The 23,738-nt window shown below is 52.2% G+C and overlaps 1 protein-coding gene across 3 annotated transcripts in view; it reads left to right on the plus strand.

Annotated features, from left to right (window-relative positions):
* The window catches only part of LOC143425658 (uncharacterized), a 226,163-nt gene that overhangs the window by 101,062 nt on the left and 101,363 nt on the right, over nucleotides 1-23,738 (plus strand). The window contains exon 3 of one of the 3 annotated variants that reach the window (XM_076898631.1): nucleotides 7,561-7,620. The exons of the other annotated variants lie outside the window; for them this stretch is intronic. The gene's annotated coding sequence lies outside the window, so the exon portion shown is untranslated. The remainder of the gene's footprint in view (nucleotides 1-7,560; nucleotides 7,621-23,738) is intronic. 3 annotated transcript variants of the gene reach the window in all.

Here is a 23,738-nt window from a genome sequence, read left to right on the forward strand (position 1 = left end):
TCCGCCCGCGCAAAACTGTACGGTGAAACTCTCGTTGTTCGTTTAATATTCCCACTTTAAATGATTAGTTGCCGTTCGCGGCTCGTTGAGCATTTTGTTTACCGGGTTACATCCGATATTTAACTGTAGAATATTTCTGTCCGATCGTTTTGAATGGAACAACACTTTGACCCAATTAATCCAGCAATCAAATTGGCGGACGCAGCGCTGGATATATATATATGTTCCTTTACGATTCGTTTTCATACCGAAAATAAATATTTCGTCGATTCTCCAAACGTTTCGCACCGAGTTGATTAGTTGTAAATTAATCAACTGATTTGTAGTTTCACCAGTGACATTATTTTTGAGCTACCAATACTTGTCTTACAACTACACGGCATTTAATCCCAGAACTCTTTAAAAGAAAAATGCTTCCTCGAGTCAGTTTCCGTCGATAGCCATGAATTTCTCGATTGGCTAACGAGGATCGCCAACGGTTCCTCGTCGACCGTATCCGCGATCAACCGAATGGAAAACGGAACCGAACGAACGATTCGTCGTCATGTCTTGAGAATTTCCTGCAAAATCGCGCGAAGTGTCTTAATTACCGTTGTCACCGAACGCATGCCTCGCTCGTGCCCCAATTAACACGATTTTTACGAACACGCGCGGCCAGATTCGTCGAGGTCCAGTCGCAAGAAGAAGCGCGGCTGGATAAATTGCTCGACTTCCGGTTCGACGGTGGCCGCGAAGAAGGGCAGAGGGACGCCGGGCGGTAGGCAGTGAACGAGGTCGAAAGGGAGAAGGAGGACGAAGGCAATTGAGACTGGCGACCGCTAATAGGGAGATTAATTCGTTGTCTTCTCGCTTCTCGAGCCAGCCCCTCTCTCTTCTTTTTCTTCTCCTACCTTCCGCGTCCTCCTCGCTCCTCCAGCTCCCTCCCCTCGTTTTCCTATTTGCCTGGCTGGTGATGCACTCCGAATGCGTTCCACGGAATCTCTTTTCTTCTCCTTCGCTCACCGTCGCGCCCTCTCTGTCGCTCCCCCTCGCGGCCGTTCGTTTCCCACAGGATACGGCCAGATTGCGAGGAAGAGCGAGGGAGAAACCGATTTATCGGCCATTAAGAATCGAAGAGGTTCCGCGTTTAAATTGGAGAGGTTAACTGCAGCCTCTCGACGTCGCAGCATTCATCCCCTATTTGCGAAATAGGAAGCGTGGTCCCGTCGAGCCGCGGAGGGGAACGTTTGACGATCGACCTCTGTCCTTTTGCGCGTCCCGCGTCCTTTATTGCGCGACGTTATCCGTTTCTCTTCTCCTCGCGGTTACGCTTGCGTTATCGATAATTGTATATTATGCAGGTATTATTCTTGACATCGTTACGTCGACGCGAAGAGTTCCCCGATCCCGTGCAATTAATTGATTTTCCAGCGTGCCTCGCATCGATCCACCGGTTGAATCGGAAAAGGTTACGCGCGACCGAGACTCGAAGATTCGTCTGGTGTATTCCACCATTGTTCGAACAGAGAGAAAAAATTTCGACGAAGACCGTAGCTGCCTCTATCCTCAACATATATTTTATCTTTGCGCGTTTCGTTTCACAGTAATGAGGTTCTTTCACGTATGCGATAAGTCCCAGGACAATCAGTACCGTGCGTACGGTTATCGTAATTAATGGGGCCTAGCAATTTGAGAGATCGACGGAGCCGTGGGTTCCCCCTTTTGTCTAGAATCCCTCGTCGATCGCTTCTCAATAGCGAGTATCCTGTTCGAGTTTCTGCGCCGACTTTCTCCGCACTTGTTACACCCGCGAGTACGGCGATCGAAGGCGTATGCCCTCGTTAGATCGGCGATCCGCAGGAGAGAATAACGAGGGGGAACGCCAAACTCACGTGGACCACGGCCAGGATGAGAATTTAAATCGTTCGATAGCGTCCGCTGGAACAGGATTCGAGGGCGTCGTCGAGAGGAGGCAAACAGAGAGGGATCGGATTCGATTTCAGTACGAATTGATTCGTTTATTATCCGCGCGTTAATTAACCGAACACTTGCCAATTATTCTCGATCAATCAGAATAACACACGCGACAAAATCTATTATAGACAGTAAAGAACAATATCAATTTTGTAATTGTCGATGCTCGTTAAACGAACGATCGTTCGTTCGCCTAGAATCGGGTCGCTGTAATCGCCACCCTTCCACTCCGTTCCACCCCTGGCGGTAGTCACGCTATCGGCACTCTTAAATTCATTTAAAGTTCGCCCGTGCGATCCTTAAGCCCTGTCGACGTGCCGGCAGGGATGTTTTCCTAATTTTTCCCCGGACCGTCTACACACCCCGACTGTTACCGTAGCTACCGGCCAGTGGCGTAACATCCCGAGCCAACTAGGGGAAAACTTTGCTGCGCGGCACCCGTAAAAATCACTGTGTCGTCGGGAAGTTGTTTTTGCGAGACGACACTCCCGGGGTGGCGTCTCCCTCGGTCGAGTTTGCTCCAGTTTCCCATCGTCGCACAGCCTCCGCGATACGTACAACGCCGATCCACATCGTCAATCGTCTCCTACACGCCTTGGACCGCGTCGTTACCCTAGCTTCGACCCCCTGCGCGCTCGTTCCGCGGGAAATTCAACTCCATTCAACGCGTAGAACCGGTTCTCCCGAGTGCGTTTATTAAGCTCTGTAAATGGCTCGCGTTAGAACGAGGATCGCAGCTGATCATCTTCGTCTATCGAATTCCCAACGAGTCGGTAATAATACTTCGGCAATGGGGTCTATAATTTTCTGGCTGCCGAGTCGTGGTATCTCCTGTGAGAATTATGCGAGCGATATCGCGAGGAATTCTTTTATAGAGATTCTATTAGCAGTCTGTCGTAACCCATTGTTTCTTTCTTGGCTAACGAGCCCACGACCATTCCGTAGCCGCTTACCACGCAACTGTAATAATAGTTGATAACATTCCACGGTGATCCATGCTTAGCTAGTGGCCACCGAGCGACCGCAGCTTTACGATCCTGTCGTGGAACGCTGTGGAATCTCGAGCGACCATAAACGAGCACGAAGGTGGCCACCGTCCATTCCTGATCGACCGCGATCGAGTCGAGTTCGGGGCGGCTGTTCGCGGGGGTTGCTCCGTGCGGCTGGAAATTTCGATTCGCCGCGCGTACGCGCGTCGGGACGCGTGTAATATCCGGCACAGGTGCCGGCTGAGTGGGTATTAACGCGGCGGGGGTTTGTCCCGAGAGTGGCGCGGAATGGATTCGCAGAATCTACGCGGGGAATCTCGCGGCGTCTCGTTTAGGGACGAGTTACGCGGGAAAGGGCGAGAGAGAGAGAGGGAGAGAGGGTTCCGCTACCGCAAGGGAGGCGAGAGTTGGCATGCTCTACCGTAAGACGCTCGTTTCCCTCATTATCGTACAACTGCATTCCGGTTATTGTGTTGCCCGTAATTACGGTCAGTTACGCGCGGACGGCCGGAGCGCGCGTAAATAATTGCGCAATTACATGGGGCAGGGAACGCGAGAGAGCGAGCGCGCGCGCGTCCACCGGTTTTATGAATCCCCTTTCGTTTCACGCCGGCTGGATCGCGATTTCGAGCGCGCGAATAATTAAGAGGGGACGGGGACTCCTCGCGACTGTCTCCGTGCGAGCGACGACACGTCTGGCTGTTTCTGATGTTTATCGAATTTATGGGACTTTTAAAACTGGGATTACGAGGATTCGCAACCCCCTTCGAGTCTCGCGTAGGCAAATTTCCCGTATGCGGAGCAAAAGTTGAACGGTTCGATCGATCTCTCTGTACGCGTTCCCCTCGACAGAGAGATTAAACTTTCAAATACGGTATTATACCGTCCCGTTGCTACTTTATCGCGCGACTAAGGGGTTAAAACACGTGTCATTCTAGTTAAATCATACCAAGCAATTGGGTTAATTTCGCTCGGTGAGAAGCGAAGTTCACCCGACTCGCGTCTTCATTTACACGCTGTCGTTGGCGGAACGCCTGCCAGAACGCATAATTCGTTTCTCGAAAACCGCGTCGCGCGGGGTAAAACTTGGGAACGGTACAATTTCGAGTTTCCCTCGGCGAACCGTTTCGAGGGTGAGGATGGTTTCCAGTAGTAGTCGGTCGCCTCGCAATTCTCTCTGTTCCGTGGACCGTGTCGCATCCTTTGGGAGCATCCGGCGAAAATTCACTCTTTTCATCCGCCATTGAGCCCGTTTCGCCGCGGTATCGATAACGTCCGTCGATGAATCGGTCGGTTTCCGGTCGCGTCACGGGGCCGGAATATCGCGGTGAGACGTCCGGGCCGTTGTCTCGTGGGTAAAGAGCGGTTTGGCTACGAGGCCTTAATTAGCGTTCCCGACAGGTAGGTACCTAACTGTAGATTTAAAGGCGGACCCGTTGATCCCGGCCCGTGGGTAATGAACTCCGTCTCGCTCGTTGAACCAAGCTCGAGAGAAGGGGAACGAGAGGTAGGTAACGTGGAGACGAGTGAGAGAAGGGACGGATGAGGAGGAAGTGGTTTGAGGGTAAGAAGAGAATCGTGTACAGAAAAAATGTAAGAGATCGAGAAGCAACGCAGAAGAAAAAGGATGGCGACCGAGGAGGAAGGGTAGCGCGATGGAAGGCAGAGGAAGTTGCCGGAAACGGATCTCGCGATAGGGTTAACGGCATTAACTCGTCGTTCGGTGTCGTCGCGTGACCCGCTTAGTGGCCGTGCCATACGTCGAACGGCTCGTTTGTACGAGTTGTGTTCCAGTGACGGCGATCCTTCGTCTCGCTCGAGATGTCGGGGCGGTGTTATTGGGTCAAGGTGAAGGCCTTCCCGGCCGTGACTCTTTGGACGGAGTACGCGTGCAGGGAAACCTGCCACCGTTTGCATTCAGCTTTTGCTCGGTCGGTTCTGTTGTTCGGAGGGATTGCGGTCGGGGAGAATGAATTCGAGCGAGCGGCTGCTTTTTGCGAGCGCGCCTGGTACACGCTGGGCAAGAAAACACGGCGTAGCGGTCCGGTGATGGACGTTTATGGTCCGTCCTACGTGGCCGTTGAAAAGCTGTTCTTGCCAGCGTTATACGGGGTCACGCGGGGGTTTAAGCGATGTCAAAGTCGAAGTCGTGCAGGCGTCGGTGAATCGCGGTGTTGATCGATGACGAAGAGGGACGACGGTTCACGTGCGCGCGTTCCGCAAAGAGCTAGCGGAGGGGAACCACCGGGAGCTCGACACGAGAAGCGTTCGAACACGCCCGATACCGAGCGACCCGTGTCGTTTCGCGACCCAGCTCGAACACGGGTCGCGTGATCGCTGATAAATAAAACCGTGGTCGCCGAGCGTGCCTCGTGAAACGGTCATTTCACGGATTAGGGATCGCGACGCGCGCCACTCTAGGCGAACCTTTAATTTAGATAAACGATCTCTTAGGAGGGGGACTGCATCGAAAGTTTTCGAAAGTTTCCCCGGTCGAAGTTCGCCGTTCGACAAACTTCCCGGGCCCAAGCGAGCCGACCGGCGACGAGCGTGTAGATAATAGATGCCACGGAGGAGCTGCCGCAAACAATTACGGATTCATGGGACCGGGGACGGTTTATTTTCGATTGTTCGAGACTCGATCCGGATGATTCACGGTGCTCTACAGTTGACGAGGGCAAACGCTGTTCCGCGAGATTTTTTCCAAATAAAGGATACCTCTCCTTTAAGATCCCTTCCCTCCTTCTTGCAACTCCAAGTGCCTACTACTACTACTCTGGACATGGTTAAGTAGATTCTCTCGAGAGCCAAGTGGGTTGAATCGTGAAAATTTCAACGTTTCCTCGGAATTTGTTCTACGCTCCTGTCCGATTACAGTCTGAGGTAACCTTTTACCTTAAGTGCGATGTCCGTCGAAAGTTTTAGCCGATGAGATTGCCCGCGCGCTTATCTGCGCACTAACCGGTTCATTTTTGTGTTCGCAATAACGACGGGCGGCTTTATCGGCGGTTCGACGAAACATGCACGCCGGGGGCGAGCGTGTCGCGCCCGGGTTAAAGTCGCGAGGTATGCTGATCGGGCAGAAAATTTGTCGCGGCCGCCGTGAGGTCAGGGACGATCCTCCGTGGCGATAAACCCTGACGAACGAACGGCGGCTAGCGTGGAAGCATAACGGATAAGATTGCCCCGTTGCATAGGGTAACGTCGCAATTTCGGGTAGAATTGGGGACACGATCCCGTTACGGGAGTCGGGGACGTTTCCTTTCCGGGGGTGTTATTCCGGTCGTTCCGTCGAGCAGCCGGGAGAATCGAGAACAAGGCGGGCGGACTCCAAGAATAATGAATACGACCGGGAGCGTGATGGTAATGGAAATTAGGAATTTACGCGGATACAATTCCGAGAGTGTTTGTCAAAACTTGTGGGGCTTGAGAAACGATCCCCGGGGGATTGCCAGGCGCCGTTTAAAAATCAATCCAATTTCGGCGCGGCTTTTTGAAGGACGCTGGAACGGGTCACGGCGACGCGTGGTTTTATACAGATCGTGCAGGTTCCAGGGGAATTATCGACCGTCCTGCACGGCGGTGAAAGTAGGAACTGGTGGAAGTGGACAGTGTTTAGGATGTGAGAATTGATAGAAAATTTAGTTGGTTCTACGGAGAAAGTGGTGCTGTATCTATCGAAACGTCGTTGGCTGCTAGAAAAGTTCGCCGTTGGAATATCCACGCCTCCCTGCCATTATTAAAACTCTTACTCTCCCTCGAGGAGGATCTCGAAAACTTCTTATAGTGGAAGGGTATCTGGGTCGTCGAAAAAATCAATCGGGAATTTTCGCCGCGTCCGTCGACTGAATCCAGCAAGGGTTGCAACCGAGGCGGGTCGAACCGAGGAGAGAACGCGAGGGTGGCACCGTTCGAAGTTACTTGGACCGACATGCAGGCACGTAAGGTAATAACGCGGACGTTGGTGGCAGCAGTTTCACCGCGGTATTGTGGCGACGAGTAAGGTCGCCGATGCTGCTGGGTGGTTGTTGGCTATACCAGTGATGGCCACGCGGACCGTTCCCTACCTCGAAGGACCCGTACCATGGGTGCTCTCAGCTCCGCGCTGAAATTCTGCGATATTGTAGACCGCCGCGTCCTCTCATCCTGTTTTCTTCCGCTTTCCGCCCTTCGATCTCTTTCACCCGGCTCTCACAACCTGTCCTTTCCTCGTCACCGTCGTTGCTGCTGCTCCCGTCCCTTCGAGACTGCTCTCATCTAAGCACCGTGCTGCTCTCTCCTCCGTTGTGTCCCTTGACGCTCTCTTTTGTCCCTCGGACCACTTTGTTCGGGTCTGTCGGATTATTGCGGTCACGGAAACACCGGGGGAAGGAAACACCCCTTTCTCTGTCTTCGAGCGCCTCCGTTTCGCCGCGAGCAACCTCTCATCCCCTTTACGAAGTGCACCGTCTGCTCTGATATCCGGATTCCACGCGTCGATGTAAAAATTCGTGTTTGACGCGTTGATGCAGTTCTTTTTCCGACCTTTTCATATATCTATGGTGGGCACACTTTGTTCGATACCGCTTGATTTGTAGATGCAATTTTTAATTGTTCGTTCTTCTTTTCTCTGTTACAGGTAAGTGTCTCATCATTGAAGATTAAGTGGGCGACGTTCGAGCAAGTATAATATTTGTAAGTTAATCACGATGACATACTTTTATCCATATTTTTTTCTAATTTTCTCAAGATCAGTTCTTCTGAAAGACTAGGTTTTATCGAAAGGTATCGAAAGGTTTAATAGCGCGGAGTAACTTAGTGTCTTCGATTTTCACAGTCGAATAGACAGACTCGAGGTACAATGATTACGAAAAGACTGGCAATTAATCGCGGGATTCGAGCCACGTGTACACGGAAGCTGTTTCATTGACAACGTCAGTAACGCGGAGAGATGAGCGGCGAGGTGAAAGTGAAGCGAAAGCGAGTGTAGGGCGTAAACGTTGCGCGAGGTTATACGAGGCTCCGTTAATCTCTTGGGACGGATGCGTAACACGTGCGTGCGAAATGATGTGTGCCATGAAACGGCGTTACGACTCGCTCGCATGCTTTCCTTGCGAATGCAGAGAATAGCATCCAGTCGCGCGTTCCCATCGCGTTCGCTCGATTTTTAGAACATTCCCTCGTAACCACATTCCGAGGACTTTGAAGTCTTTTACACCTGTTAACGCAAAAAGCCAAAGGGGAATTAAAACGCGAACGGTGATGCAATCGATTCGCTCGAATAAATGGGAACAAAAAGCAGCCTGGTTAAATCGTTTTTCTAAACACGATCCCGAGCGAGTCGAGGCGACTCTGTTGCTCGATCGTGCACCTCGAAAAGCCGGGTGCTCCATTGTATCGAGTCGAAAGGGGGGCTGAGCAGCGTCGAGAGCGACGCGGTTACATCTCGATCGTCGGGACGCGGGCACCGTTTTTGTCTTGGCTGTCGATAACCTTCGATTTCGGGTAACCATTAGACCGCGTCCTGCTCGGACTTCTTTCGTTCCGAGTGTCCTTCGACGCGATAGATCTCTGGTTGCTTTTTTTTTTAGCGGCGTAACGGGGAAAAATGGTGGCGCGTGAAGGGAATCGTCGAGCGTCGCGGCGAAAAATCACGTCCGCGACGCGATGCTCGTACGAGCTCGGCCTGGCGTGGCTTGTACGTGTGTTATCCTCATTCATTGGCCGTGTCTCGGTTCCACGATCGTCCTTCGTGGACGATAAGGATCTTGCTCGCGCGCGAGCACGCGTGCGGCCGCGAGGTCTCGACCGCGGATGCACGAGAACCACCAGGACTGCCAGGATGACGACCGTTAAGGACGAGGACGTTGAACCTCCGCGGCGTACGGTGCTCCCCCTTTCGTGTCGGCCGCGGTTCTCATTCTTTTCTTTCTATTTCTGCCTCCACGATTGTCCGCCGCCTCCTGTCGAGAGCTTTCGCAGGACGTCTCCTCGAGGACGACTTTTTGCGAAGCGTCCATTTTCTTTTTGCGATTTAATTGTTTAGCGGTTTACAGTTCGACGTAGGACGATCAGGATTATTAATCGAATCTTTATTTACTACATTCGGGACGAGGTGTAGTAGCAGTTTGGAAGAGAAGAAGGAAGTTGAATAAAAATCGATCGATATTGCGCGTTACGAGTACTCAACGAGTCGACCGTTTCGCATCAATTTCAGTCGCACGATAATACCGTCATTCTTCCGCGGTGCTCCCCCTTCCTCGTAATGCGAATTACGTCGTCGAGAAAGGAAAGAGTCGAAGACAGAAACGAGCGAAGAGGGCGGCGGGGTGGAAAGTTAGGGCGCGAGGGCTAAACTCGAGCGGAGGGTGCGAACGAAGTGAGAAGCTCTGCCCTCGAGACACGTATCGTGTTCGAACACACGCGTGCAGAGCATCCACGTCCGTGTCTCTCGTTATTGTGCCGCGTGAACCCTCGCTGAGCGTAGTCTGATGGGGTTTCAGGCGCCCCACGAACCATTCGTGGCCCGATGGATCCCGGGTCTGCCCTCCCTCTTTCTCGTCAAGGGTCATTTCTTCGTCTTCTTCGCGACACGAGTACGCAGCCATGTCCCCACGATCGATGCGCGACAGGTTTCCGTCACGTGCTCGAACATTAATACCTTTCTCGTCGACGTATGGATTTACGGCGTCCACCGTTACCCTTTACACCTGTACGTTACCCCCTAGTTCTGGTAGATCGATCGATCCAGCGATTTCCCAGTATTGGTCTCTCTCGTTCGACGCTTTTTTGGATCACAGACCCGTTCAATTTACACGCGAGCAGAGTTCGTAGCGCGTAGCAATTTTTGGCCGAAGGAATGCGAAAATCGTGGCTCAGCTCGGCTGAAGAATTTCGGTGGCGCCCGCGGGCGGAAAATTTGATCGAGCGTCCAATTTTCCCCGTTGTGGGTGGGCTGAATCGATAGCCTTATCGCGCAGCCATTGTCAACGGCAAGAACGGTCCTCGCGGCCGGATGTTGGAGCGTCGTCAAAATTTCAAAGTTTATCGGCCCATGAACGTCGAGCTCGAGCCGAGAGAGACACGCTCCCGCTTTGTCGTCGCCGTCTAATACCTTCCCCTTTTGCCTCCGCGCCGGTTCGCCGTTCGACGTCGAGTTTCAAGCTGCTTGTAAACTACTCGAAGACGTCCCGTAATGCTCGCGCGACGACGACGACGTCGACGACGACGCCGCGTCGACCGGGCGACCGACGACGCGCCTCTTCGAGGGCTTCCCTCCTGTCGTCCAACGTTTTCGTTGTTGCGCATTTTCATTCCGCTCGAATTATCCAGCCGAGAGGGAAGTTGAGGAGAGGATTATTGGTATTTCGATAAGCAGCTCCTAGCACCGGGAATTTCTGGTTTCAGTTATTTACTCCACCGTAGGAAATTGTAGGAATTTCGCTGGAAGTGTGAAAGTTACTTTTCAATCGTCTCGACGTCTCTCGTGCTCGTTTTACGATCACCGATTACGTGGACGCAGCGAAATCGTGGGGTTTCCTTCGTCATTAAGGGACCCTAGCTGCTCGCAACTTTGATACTCGTCCAACGATCTGCTCGAGTAGATCGTTTTTCGTAATATCGGGTTTCTGCGAGGCGTTGATCGTTGGGGCACATAATCGTCCCAATCTGCCGACTATCCTCGAGGAATTCGTGTGTGTGTTTGTATTCAGCGGATAAATGGTTCGATTGAAAAAAAAAAATGAAAGGGGTGGAGGGAAAAGCGTAAAACGCGATCGACTAAGGGTACATCGCGAGGCTAGCTGGTTTAGAAATTCCTTCGCCGGTAGAAAATTTGAGGACGAGTTGCACTTGTTCTTTCGTGGTGGTTGCTCGTCTAGCTTTCTCTCTCGCCGGTGTTACGCGGAGAGACGAGGACGCCGCCTGTGAACTAACGAAATTACTCGGTCTGAAAGCAGGAGAAACCGGTTTCAATCGTCGACTCTCACTAGACGCACCGCGCTCCCACGTGAATCCGCTCGGATGATTGCCGCCGGTTGCAGTCTAGATCGCGAATTAAACGATGCGTTGGACAGCCACGCGAGAAATTCGCCGGTGACCTCGAACCGTTTCGAATCGATCGATCGTGTTTGAAACGCGGCGCGCGCGGCGAAACGATGCCCTCCGTGTTTTCCCGATACGGGGTTGAAGGAACGCGTCCCACCCCCCGCCGCTTGAATAAATCGAACTGGGTCGGGACATTATTTAAACAGGCTGGATGAATAATACATGGCGCGAGGGTAGGCCTCGCGTCTTTCGAATCATCGTCCTTCGACGATTTACTCCTTTTTAATTGCGATTGTTTTCCTTCTATAAATACAAAAGTTGGAAAACTACGACAGAAGCTACATAACTGTCCGTGTAACAAAAACGCTTTCAACTCCAAGAGTACCGTAGCTAGAATGTAGGAGGACGGGTTGAAAGAGCACAAAGAGGGTTGTTCGTGAAAATTCTATTAAAATTAGTCGAATGCTTTAAGCAATTTTGCGTAGGAGGTCTCGAGATCGCTCACGGTCAGAATGAAATACCTTTGACTACGCAACGTCTACAGCGCAACGAAGATAGAGCCACCATTACCATCGTAACATACGCAATCGTGTTTGAAAAGTAGAACAATGAAAGGAAAAAAAGAGCAGTTTCAAGTGGATCGTCTAATGGATCGCCGTTTCGTGGGACGTGGTCGGGTGGAGGCGAAAATTCGAGCGAGATCAAAGGCCTGGTCGTTTCCTGCTCGGAGCAGAACTGTTACGGAGCCGTTGCGCCGTGTCCGTGCCGGCGTTCTAGCCGTCTAATCGAATACAGCAACCTTGGAAAGGCTCGAAAGAAGGTCCCTGGCAGGCCTCGAGGTGTCTCGATGGAATGGGGTCGGCGCGATCGCGCGTACGTGAAATCGCGCCGTTCGTTCGCGGGCCTTCGCCACGGACTTTCTACGAGTATCGACGCGCGCGTTCTCCTCGAGCCGCGAGAGCTTCGCTCAAGTCGCCGCGAGTCCAGCTTTTTTCTTCTTCTCTTTGTTTTTTTCTTTCTCTCTCTGCGGTTGGTACAACCCGTAGCGGACAGTTCGAATTTCACACGTTCCCGTTTTCGACTAGTCCCGGTTGCATTAGGGCATCCTGGAAATGGACCCGCGGAATTTCCCCCGTAATTCGAGTTACCGCGGCGACTATCGAATGTCCAATTTCTGCGGCGCGAAGCCCCGCGGAATGGCGGCCCGTGGATGATTTACGTCGAAGGCACGGTCGGAAAGAGCAAATTGCGCGGATCGCGTTGCAGCCCAGCGTCGCTTTAAGGACGGAAAAATTGTCGGACGAGAGCAAACAGCTGGTAGAAATAATAAAGAGCGTGGTTACGGTAATTGAGCTGAAATTGAGCCCGGAAGTCCCGGGACGGTGGGTCGAAGGACTCGCCTCGTTCGACTGTTATCCGCGCTCTCCTGCCACGGTATACCTTGTTCCGGGAGGGGGGAGGGGTAATAAAGCCCAGCGCTCCGATTCTTTTTTCCACGTTTGTCGACCACCACAATTTTCGCGGGAATTACCTCAATCTGTGCAGGAATTTCGCGGACGGTCCTCATGTTTCCACGGACAAGATTTAATTATTCTCGACGGTGGAAGAAAGTGCTCTGTCGTGAAAAAAGAGTTGCTGGGAATGTTCCTTGGAACGCGTAGCGATTGCCAACGTGTAAATGGACAGTTTATTCCCGAATGTTCGTGGTCAACGGAACAGAGAGGAAACGAGAGGGTAGGTAGCCAGCGAGATCGATCGACGAGGGGATCGAGAGGGATAGAAAGCAATCGAAGGGACCGTCTGTCAGCGGGAGGGTGGACGTTGATTGTATCCCGGTTGCAAATAAAAGTCCTCGTAATTGGATTCATGCCCTCGCTCTCGAAGATCCCAGCTCGACCGTCCCTGCCGTCTCTACGACGTTGCTCGGCCTAATTTCGCGAAATAAATGTTTCCTGCGAGCGATAAGTCGCGGAGCGTCAATTTGCCCCTCCAATCTCTGCCTCTACGTTTTAATCTCATTTGCATACGGTGTTCCGTGAACGTAGCTCGCCCAAATACGCCTCCCGTTTATTTGACTTCGTGCCGGGGAATAACAGAGCGAGGGAGAGAAGGAGAGAGAGAGAGAGAGAGAGGCAGTCGAGGAGAGCTTGTTGTTGCCATTATTCGCGAGCGAGCGGAGGTTTCTCGTTCTCGGAAAAAGTGACCGTGCGAGTCGCGAATCGCGAAGAAATCTCGCCCGTTGGCGGTGGAAAACCGTAATTCGCTAATTGGCCGGCCTAATTAGAGGCGAGCCGATATTAATTTAACAGGGACGGGAAAGTAGTCGCACTCGCGGGCGTTGCGTGCATCGTCGCCGCGCGGAATCCTCGAGTAAGGTGCGGAAGGAGCGGAGTATTCGCTGCGGTATGCGTGGAACGAGCTCCGGCTGCCGTAGTTTACCGTTATGTTTCCGCGAGAGTCGTCACTTCGACGCGCAGACCTCCCTTCTCATTGTCCAGACGGGCTGCAACAATTTCCTGGACGACTTTATTACTGTTTTTTCGACGGAGCGTGCGTTTCAGGATCGAGTCGGGACCATTTTCAATTCGAAGTCATCGATGAGATACAGCTTCAGTTTCAGCTTCCTCCGTGGATGCGATTCGTCGCGAGAACTTACGTCCATGAATATTTAAACCTGAACGCGTTTCATCCACCGTCAAAGGTACTTTTTGCCCGCGGTGTGCAGGTTTTCGCGAGGCGTAGTCACGCGCGCATAAACAACGGAACCGTTTGATACCACCTATCGGATTTTCTTCGCCGATTTCCCTTGCGCCAAGCCCTCCGTCTCCTTTTCTGCTAGTCTCTCTGGCTTTTCCGTTATTCATGAATATTCCAGCGAACGATTACCGCCGAGCTGCGTCGCGGCTCTCTGCCATTGTCGTTTACCAGAGTATAGCGATCTCGTTGCATCATTCCACGTCACAGTCGTTTCATCGCGTATCGTAACGCTAACGCGAGGGACGCTCGAAAAGCTTCGCGGGGAAATGTAAAACGTGACTCGTTAACCGATCAGTCCGATGAGGATCGTCCGTCGTGTCGAAACACGGGGCTAATTAAAGTTCAGAGCGAGTATCGCGAGTTCCACCCGACGTTTCGTTCGAGCTAGATACCTTTGTGGAGCTGTTTCGTTCGCTTTTGATTCGACTTCGTACTCGATTCGCCGCGATTTACGAACCAGAGCTTCGATAGGTTCGTCGTTCATCGCGGCATTTCGATTCACTTCGGTCTCGTCGAGTTTTCAATCGAATTTCTTTATCCCGAACTGTGTTGTTGTTTAACGCGTATATCGAGTTGTTGTTTCCGTTCGATGCACCATTCTTTTCGTTTTGCTCGTCCCATTTCGGTCGAATTTCATTTCATTCGCCGTGCTCGGCTCTCCCCTTCGACACGGTTCGTTACGGCTCGTTTTAGCTCAGCCCTGCTCAACATGATGCGTTCAATTCGCTCGAATGCGATCTCCCCTAATTTCATTGGTCCAATTAAACTTCACTTGGAATCAGTTTATTTCGGAAGTATTCGATTAGAATCGTTCCTCGATGCTAATCGGAACGACACCGGTTACGAAGCGCTCGACCGACGGTACAGCTTCTCGATTCGGTTCGCGCGTGGACGGAAAGAAAAAAAAAAGATGGTAATGCCAGCGTTGCACGGCGAAACTAACGTTTGCACAACGAGACACTTTTTTGCCAGGCGATAAAAAACACGTCAAGCGTTTCGATTCCACTTATCGCCGGAGCTTTTTGCCCGCAGATAATATTCTATCTACACGAGCGTCGTTTAATTGGTCCTGTTGCTGCGTGTCGCGCTTCGCTAAGCGAGACTTTCACCGCGACACGGATAAAGCCGACCATTTTTCTCGAACAAGATGGACGACCCTGTACTTGCAGCGAATTCGACTCTTACTTGGAAACTGTACGAAATTCCGAAAATCTTGATCAAAATTCCAGAAAACGACCAAGATCGTCGCACTCTTCGCTTCGATTAATTCAGGAACGCGAGGCGAAGTTGAAAATTTTGATTAGAACCTCAGCAGATATTCAACATCCCCACCACATGTACTCCTTCTCGAAAGTTCGAAAATTTTGATGAAAAGTTGGAGGGTAACGAGAAGGCTCGAGGATCAAATCAGATTCGAAAATTCCGGTCGAACCCTCGTATCGGGAGCCTCGCGGTTCGCGAAGAAACGGGGTGGACCGGCGACATTGTTGTTGCGGTCGAGGGAAACCACGATCGAGGATCGCGCGGAGCAGCGAGCATGGCCTCCGGCCAATTAAACGCGATCTCGCACAGACACGGCGGCGAGTTACGAGTGCATTTCCGCAGGACTCCAGGCAGCAGCTAGCCGCCTCGTATGACGTAAACGTTATACGAGCGACTCCCGTATAAACTGCGCCCGTACGCCACGCGGTGTACTTGTCAGGGTATGTACCGCACCGCGATATAGTTACCCGCGTAGTTACAACCGGGGATTATCATTGCCGTGGCACGTAATTGCTTCTCAGCCGTGTACGGTTCCACGCACCGCTACGTGCACGCGTCTCCCTGTGTTCTACGCGTCCAAGTTTATGTTCGCGCGCGGCGCGCGCGGCTGGTACACGCGTTCCCTCGAACGATAGGGTGCCGTTAACTTGTCGCCGGCTACGACGGACGACGATATTTCGCGCCTCGAACTGCCCTGCTACGGATCGATCCTGCGTTCTCTTCGTTCTAGGGTCATCCTGAAAGTGTCACGGACATTCGAGTTCGAGTAAACGTCGAACGATCTCTTTGGAGGGTTGAACAACCCCCTTTCAGCGTGGCCATTAAACGAGCTGGCCAACGAGAAGAATGGATCGAGCTAAAAATGACAGAGGACGCTGTTGGTCGGTCTATTTACCAAATCGGAGCGATCGTGGTGAACCGAGTCGGTAGGGTTATCGGTGTTTACGATTCAGACCTTCGCGAGCGTTCGACGGTTCCGATCGCTGGGCACCAAGCGAGATCGTGATTTCGAAACGAACGATTTTCTTCTCCCCGCGGTCGTTTTCCATCCGCGCTATCGGAAGTCTCGAGGAGACGCGCGAGATGCCCGACTCAAGTGGGACATCCTGTGCAGCAATTCCAGCTATGCGTGCGGAGCCACCTTTCTCTTTTTCCACGGACAGCAGTCCTGTTGGACGGCGAGCAGAGCCACTCTCGGTCGGTTATCCGCCGTCGCGTTCGACCGAACCTCGTTTCTTCGTGACCTAATTATCCTGTGATACCCTTATAAAGTATTCACGCGCGCGCGCCCGTCACTTCCGATTTCCGCTGATAATATCTCAAGTATTCAGCGACGCTTTCGAGGGGAATTTCAGTTGACTGGCGGACATCACAATTTCCAAAATTTCCACCGAGTCTCATCAGAGACAGATAGAGAAAGAGAGAGAGAGAGAGAGGGAGAAAACAGTAACGCGGTCGCGTCTCGTCCGGAATTTCGTTTCAGGTTTAACGCGGGAGTAATTTCGTTCGCGGGGACCGTTCCCGTCGGTTTTCCAAGCGGACCCGGAAAAACCGGTGCCGCGATTCCGCTGAATATCCGGCTAATTCGTATGTAAACTTATGTGAATCCATTTCCCGTCCCGTGTGTACAAGCTGAAACCATGCCCGTTTAATTCGCGTTTCCACTCCCTTTCCTCGGGAAGCAGTGGTTATCTCCGCGCGAACGGAAACCTCCGTCGGCGGCGGCGTTGCCCGGCGGTCTCGCGAAAACCGTTTCCAGCTGCGATCGAACCGCGTTGCCAGCCGGGGGGATTAATCAACCTGTTGGGCTCGGAGCATCCGATCCTTCGCGCGGTTAAATTTCAAATTTAAATGCTCGTCGCCGTTTCGAGCGGCGCGAGGAAGAAAAAACGGAAAAGGGGGAAACAGAAACGCTGGGACCATCGGTTTGGTCGCACCGCCTGCTCTCGTTTCATGACCGCGAACCACGCTCGTGCGAACGAGCGTTACATCGCGTTTCGATTTACTCTCCGTCGAGCGGAATCACCGTTCGCAGATTATCGAATTCCGCGGGGTCCCTCTTATCATCGATTTCCGCTCCGTGGAACGCTAATTCCTAATACAGCCGATAACCGTTCTCAAATATTAGATTCGTCGAGGAGGAGGAACCTGTTGAAGACCCGGACGGCTTGAGTGGATCAGCTGCTAGAGCAAACGGGGCAGTCCTCGATAGAGTTCTCGTTCCTTTTCTCGTCGCGCTGCTGCTTTTCCAATAGTTTCCTCGAACCTCTTCGAGTCTTGCTAAACATCCGAATATTGCGTTCGAAGTATGTCTAATGGATACGTTGCTTCCGATCGACGCTGCGTTACACCAGTAATATTAATCGAACGCAATCGCGCGGGTATTTGCTCGACGGTTTATTACCACGGTTGACCAGGCTGGTTACGTTCTCGATTCAATTGAACGGGACGCGTTTTTTCGTTCGATTCGACCGCAGCTGGTTGCGAACGAAGCTCGAACCCACCACTGGCTACCATTTTTCCGTTCTATTTAAGGTGCATCGCGGTGTTCTGCATCGCGCGCGAACGTACAGGCCGTTCCACGTACACCGCCACCGCCAGTTCAATGGATCGAATTGAAATGAAGTGGTTGGGTGTAATAAGTGGAACGAGGATAATGGAAGGGAGAGACGCGTTATAGTTGGGATTGAATAGTGGTCGCTCAAGGCCGGTTTTCCTCACCGCGAATAACTTGGATCTTATCAGCCGTCTCGTCATTATACAGAGACAGGGACGCGTCTCGTTTCACTTCGCTCGAATTGTTTCATCCCCTTCCCCCCGCCTTCGTCCTAAAATTAATCGCCACGCTGCATCGTCGATCCTTTCACCGTGGCATCGGGAAATAACGTTTTCCGCGAACGCGAGTCGCGATTATACGAGATCTCGGTACCCTAGCGTAGCTCATTGGCTCCCACGCCAGGTTCTGCGTACGCGCACCTCCGGTTTTCCTCGAAACACACTTCCTACACGGGACATAATTCTCCCCAGCGCGACGCCTACCGCGCAACCTGTAACGGATACGACCTGGCGTGCACGCGGGTTTGCTCCTCGCGGGTTCGACGCAGCGCGTGCACCTCGGAAACGGTGTGCACGCGCCGCTCCGCCTGCGCGTTGTTTCTATTTATGCCAGCGTACGTGTACGCTAACGAAGCGCCAAGGGGTTAGAACGCGCCTGCGAACCAGCGAGACCGCCATAGATGAATTTCTCATTGGAGAGAAGCTCTGCGGAACGTACGAGGCACGAAGCGTCGTTTTACGAGTGGCTGTACGGGGCATTAGGCCTAGAGCGAGAGCTCGAACGGGACGGGATAGCTTAAGCAGATTAGCCGAAGTGTCGTCTTAGCGAACGGATCGGTTCGGATCGAAACGCGCCGCTGGAAAATGGACGGCGGAAGTTTAAGGTCCCTCGTTCGCGTTAATGGCCTGTGTCGATGGCCTCGAACGGGGCAAATAGACGATCTTGAGTTGATTCTATTGCGTTGGATTTGGTAACGCGAGCAAGAGATCGGTTCCGTTTGTTCTCGAGGGGTAGCTGTAATTAATTCCTCGATTATCGGTGCAGGGTTTGATAAAAGTCGAAACTCTCCCTGCTCGCGAAGTTATTTAATAACGACTTGCTTTTTTATTCGGACGAGCTACTCGAATCGATCGTTAATTGCGTTTAAAGTAAGTATCAGAAACTGCACGAGGACAAGTGGAAAGTCGTCCGTCTGGGGAAGATCGCGTGCCTGCGGAAATCCAGGAATTTCCAGAGCGTTCGTTATGCGGTGAAATGGAATTCTTCTTCTCCGCTGGAATCTCGTATCCTCTCGTATCGTTGCGATTCTTTCGCTGCACCTTCTTCTCTCGAGAACCGTCTAATGATATGTATGACTTGGCGCGCGTATCGGTGCGCAGACACGATTCAATTACACCACGCGTATCCGCGTGCAAAGAATCGATTTCTATCTGTCGCGATATCGAGCATCGTTACAAGCGAGAGGAGAAGGGAACAAGAATTCAACGAAATACGATTTTAATGGTACCGTTCCTCTCTTGATAATTGAAAGAGTAACCTTCGATACGTCTGGAAAATACGTTTCAGCGTCTCGGAATGCTCGTCCTCGTTCGATTCTCGACGAGGTCTCGAAAGATCTGTTTCTCGACGCGACACGAGGTGGCAGTGGGCAATTGTGGGACGCGCAATTGCTAGATACCGAGAACGGAAGAGTTTGTTAACTCGAGCGACGACTTATCTCTCAACTTGCCGTCGTTGCGACAAGTTGCGACGTGGCGTTGCTTTTGCTTCCCCTAAGTCGTTTCTCTCCCCGTGCGGATTTGCCTCCGCGTGCACGCGTTCCGCTTCGTGTCCGAGGATCTAGCAACGCGTTGTTCAAGTGCACAGAGAGGTTCTCCATATTTTTTCGCGACGGTCCGACGACCGTTCCGTCGCGGCTTCTCATTTGTTTTGCGATACGATTTAGCTTTGGCTGAAAGTAGCTGGAACACGAGGTACACACAGCTCTCGTTGTAGGCTTCCTTGCTGTTTCCGCTTCGTCTGGTTTAATCCGTTTCGATTCGAGTTGGCTGGAACGTTTCCAGCTTAAGGTATTCCCTGCGATTTATGGGGGATGGTTTTTTATCGGGCAAGTTTAGACGTTCGTCGAGTTGTTGCAGGAAAATTGAAATGTAAATACAATAGCGCACGTCTTCCGCGTATTTTAAATGATTCCAATAGTAGAATTTTCGCTATCGAACGAGGAAAGATCGCGAGATATCGAGAGCAGAAGGAAGCTCGCTGCGTCGAGAAGCTAGTTTCGTAGCGGCGCGCGTTAACAATAACAGGCGATAGGTGATGATAATGTTTATCGAGAGAGCAGGCACGAAACGTTGTTCGATCCGAAAAATGGCTGAGTTGCGGTCCCATACGGTCGGATGGAGGGTTGAATGGGAGTCGAGCGAGGGTGGGACGGGGGTTGGCGATGGCGCGGACGGGAGAAATTGAAACGTCGCGCGGAAATTGAACGGCACCGGCGAAACCTTTTCTAGCGCGGCCGTTCCCTGTGCAGCGTTCGTTCCCGTGCCCGCGGAAATGGGAACGTTGCTCGTAAACGGGAATCCTCGCGAATCCACTCGACGATTTTTCGACGCGGCGACACGCAACTAAGCCCGTGCCGCTTAATGCATCCTCGTTCCGGGGACGTCCTTTTCCGGAGTAAAACGCGCGGCACCAACTCTCGAGGCAATTTCACCGGTCTGCCCTTTAGATTTTCGGTAGCTTATCCTCAGGAACGACGCGTTAATGGTTGTTAAATCACATTACCCACATCCATTCGCCTGAAGAATGGAAATGAAACAAACGTTCCATTAACAGCTGTTCGAAAAAGCAACTATGATCGAAAGCAGTCCATAGATGCTCCACGAATCGTTGGTTCCAGGTCTGGATCAAAGCGATCAGATAAGAATCGGTAAAGCTCGCTACCTGGCTTCCCGTCGACCTTCGACAGCTCGATCGAACAGGTTGCACCAAGGCGCGCGCGAGCGAAAGACCATTGGTCGCTCTCGAGTCGCGCGAAACCGCGGGCGTTAACGAGGGTGGTTCGAGAGGCGAGCGAACGTGTCGCGAGAGTGGCAAACTGTTGCGGAACCGGTGGTTAAAGGGAGAAAGGACGCGGAGGAACGCGAGGAGCCACCGTTGGCAGAGCTAACGACGAGCATTATATTCAAACGAGCTCCTCCCGCTGATTAACTCGACTCGCTACGGCCAGTGATCCGCTAGCCAGACGAGGGCGATGGGGGATACCAGCGAAGCGGGAACCGGGAAGAGGATCGGGGAGTCGCCTTGAGGAGAGCGTGCCGTGTAGGAAACGGTGGTGGGCTTCGTTGTGTGAGCGGCACGTAAGGCGTTTAGACGTGTAGAACGCGCGTGTCCGTGATATGGCAAAGGGAGAGAGAAACTGTGGGAACTGGAGGATAACCGGGAACTGGCTCCTCGGTTTCCGGGAAACGCAGTGGCGCTTAATTGGTTTCTGCTCTCGGGTACCCCGCTAGTCGAATGCGCTTCCTACCAGAAACACCTTGATAGGAATCTCATTGGGCGCGGCGCACGAACGCTTTCCAGTTAGCGATCTTCGCCCTCGCGCGGCGTGACCCTTACGCCCACTCCGTACGTCGCTGTCTTCCACGATGATTCTTTCGAAAAGCTTCGCTCTCGCGGCCCGTTTAGGGACCGCGAAGCCCGCGAGCGCACTTTTCTCGTGGAGAGGGAATATAAAGAGGTCGTTTACCGGTACGCTCGCTGACAGGCCGTCCCGGCGAGGAGCGTTTAAACCCGTGAAAGTTTTGCTCGATTAAACAGCTCGCGGAGAAAGTTGGGATATCGTCGGGGGAAAAAAACTGTTTTCACGAAAACGTTCCTCCCGTTTTACGACGTTGCACGCTTGGAGCCTGGTGCAGCGCGGTTCGTTTCAATTACAAAAATACTCGACGCTGCGAACCTGCGAACGAGGAACAGAAATTTTTCAGCCAAATTGCCGTCCAATTATCTGGCATCTATCGAGCAACAACGTACCCCGTGCAACGAACGAGTAATCGTTGAACGCTCGTAAACGCGGAGAGGCAAAGGTCCCATCTTCCGACTCGATTACCCGTGCGACGGATCGAACCGATCGGCTATTCAACCGTTGCACCTGCAACTCTGTAATCGCCGATGCATCGGCGTTCCGTGCGTTGCACCTGCGTGCTGCACTAGAGCAACGTGCCTCCTTAGTGGGTCGCTGTTCTACGATCGATATGTTCACCTTGTTCAGCCGCTCGATTCGCCCTAGTGACCCAGCGTCGCTTCGCCAAGTAAGAGGATGCACTTGCTCTGGAAACCGTGCTAGCCGTTTTCACCGTCCCCGTCGATCGATCCGTAATACACCAATCCATTAGCCAATATCGTGGTCCAAACATCGCAATTACTCATAATCGTGCACCGATACCAACGAGTCGATGGCTCACCGCGACTCTCCACCTTCGTTTACTATTCGCACAGTATTATAATTAGGGTGAATCAACGCGACAAGCGACGCTCTTTAAAAGCACTCTTGGATGGAAGGTTGCAAGCTGGACTAATTTTCCGAAGAAAATACCAAGTTTCCAAGACTCGTGACCAAACGACTAAGGACTAACGTCGTTATCTCCTAATCGAGAACACGAAACGTGCCTGTGTCTAAGCAGTGCGTACAATCTGGATAACATATACATTGCCACGTTTTGAACGTGTTACCCTGTACACCGTTCGAGCAACGTGTACGTCGTTCAGTTTTATCGCATCTCCCTAATCTTCTTACCAACGCATCGCGTTGTTATCAACCTTAAAACCAGTCTCCCGATCTAGCTACTCGTATCGAAGAACACGTCGATCCGCGTGCTCTCTAGAAAGTTTCCAGTAAAATCGAGTCTGTCTGCAAAACATGGTTCCGTTCTCCAACGATACCATAGATCACCAAACCATTTTGCATCGCGTTAGTAAATCCCGCGGATCAGGGTCGCGTCCCCTCATTATTCGCAATTACACAGGTGTCCGCGAGGGCAGGGTTTCGCTGCGATGGTCGTAGCAGGTAGCCATTAGGATTCGCGCTCATTCGATCGCGAGTGTCCGCGCGATCGACCTGGCGAACCGTTACCAAATTACGATGTAACCGTACGTGGCGTCTCGCGGTGCACCGCAGCTACGTACAGAATCGTACCGGAAGTGGGAGGCGTTCGCACGCGGGAACGTTCGTCGGTCGATCGTCGACAGCCTGGCGACGATCTCAACTCGGACGGGTCGTTTAACCGCGTTGACAGCGCGCCCGTGGCTTGCGGTTAAGAACGATACGCTGGTAAGGAGGAGGATCATCGCCGGCGACGCGGCGCGAACTTTGTTTCCGCATTGCGGACGTCAGCCCAGCGGATGCTGGAGGAGTGGTGGTGCGGTTTGCGTGGTTGCCTCGCTGGAAATTGATGGCGTGTACGATGAGGAGGAAAATGGATTTCAGGATAGCCCGGCGGAAGTTGAGACTGTTGTTTAGAGAAGACGGCTGTTTGCCGGCTGTGTTCAGGTCCTTGATTCTCGTTTGCGCGCGGATGTCTAATATTGATACGTTCGAGCGATCGATACAGGTCCGGTTCTTGTAGTTTCCGGATAGCTTCTAATTTCGGAGGGATCGTCCGAGTTATCGGGAGCGGTAAACGCGAAGGAACGAACAGTTATTTCGGGGCGATAAAAGTTTTGATACAAAGAGATAGAGGCTGGGGAGGGCGGACTTTCGTAAAAACTTTCGCGCTCGAAATTGCGTCCGGTGGCTGTACTATTCTGCCTAGCTGGTATTTCCGTTCGAAAAAGGAATAAACTCCGACGTAGGGGTGAAATATTGTTTTCATCCCCCGCGTAGTTTCTCTCGAGCGTGCAGCTTGTCAATTCCAGATTTCACGAAGTGAAAAACCGTGGCGAAACAAACGGGACGGTATTTTTGGAAATTGCGTTTGATCCGCGATGACAAACTGCGAGCCGCCTACGTAGGAGGAAGCGATCCATTTTTCAGGGCGAAAAAATGTATCGGAAACTCCGCGCCGTTAACGCGGAATCGATGACATCCTCGGAACTTTATTTTTCCACTTAGCGAGTCGTGCATCACTGTCGCCCGGTAATGTATTCGCCCAGATTTCTCGCTAACACTCTCCTCGAACGTTTCAGGAAGTTCATTT

The sequence above is a fragment of the Xylocopa sonorina genome, chromosome 7, assembly GCF_050948175.1.
Source record: "Xylocopa sonorina isolate GNS202 chromosome 7, iyXylSono1_principal, whole genome shotgun sequence".
Taxonomy (NCBI): Eukaryota; Metazoa; Arthropoda; class Insecta; order Hymenoptera; family Apidae; genus Xylocopa; species Xylocopa sonorina.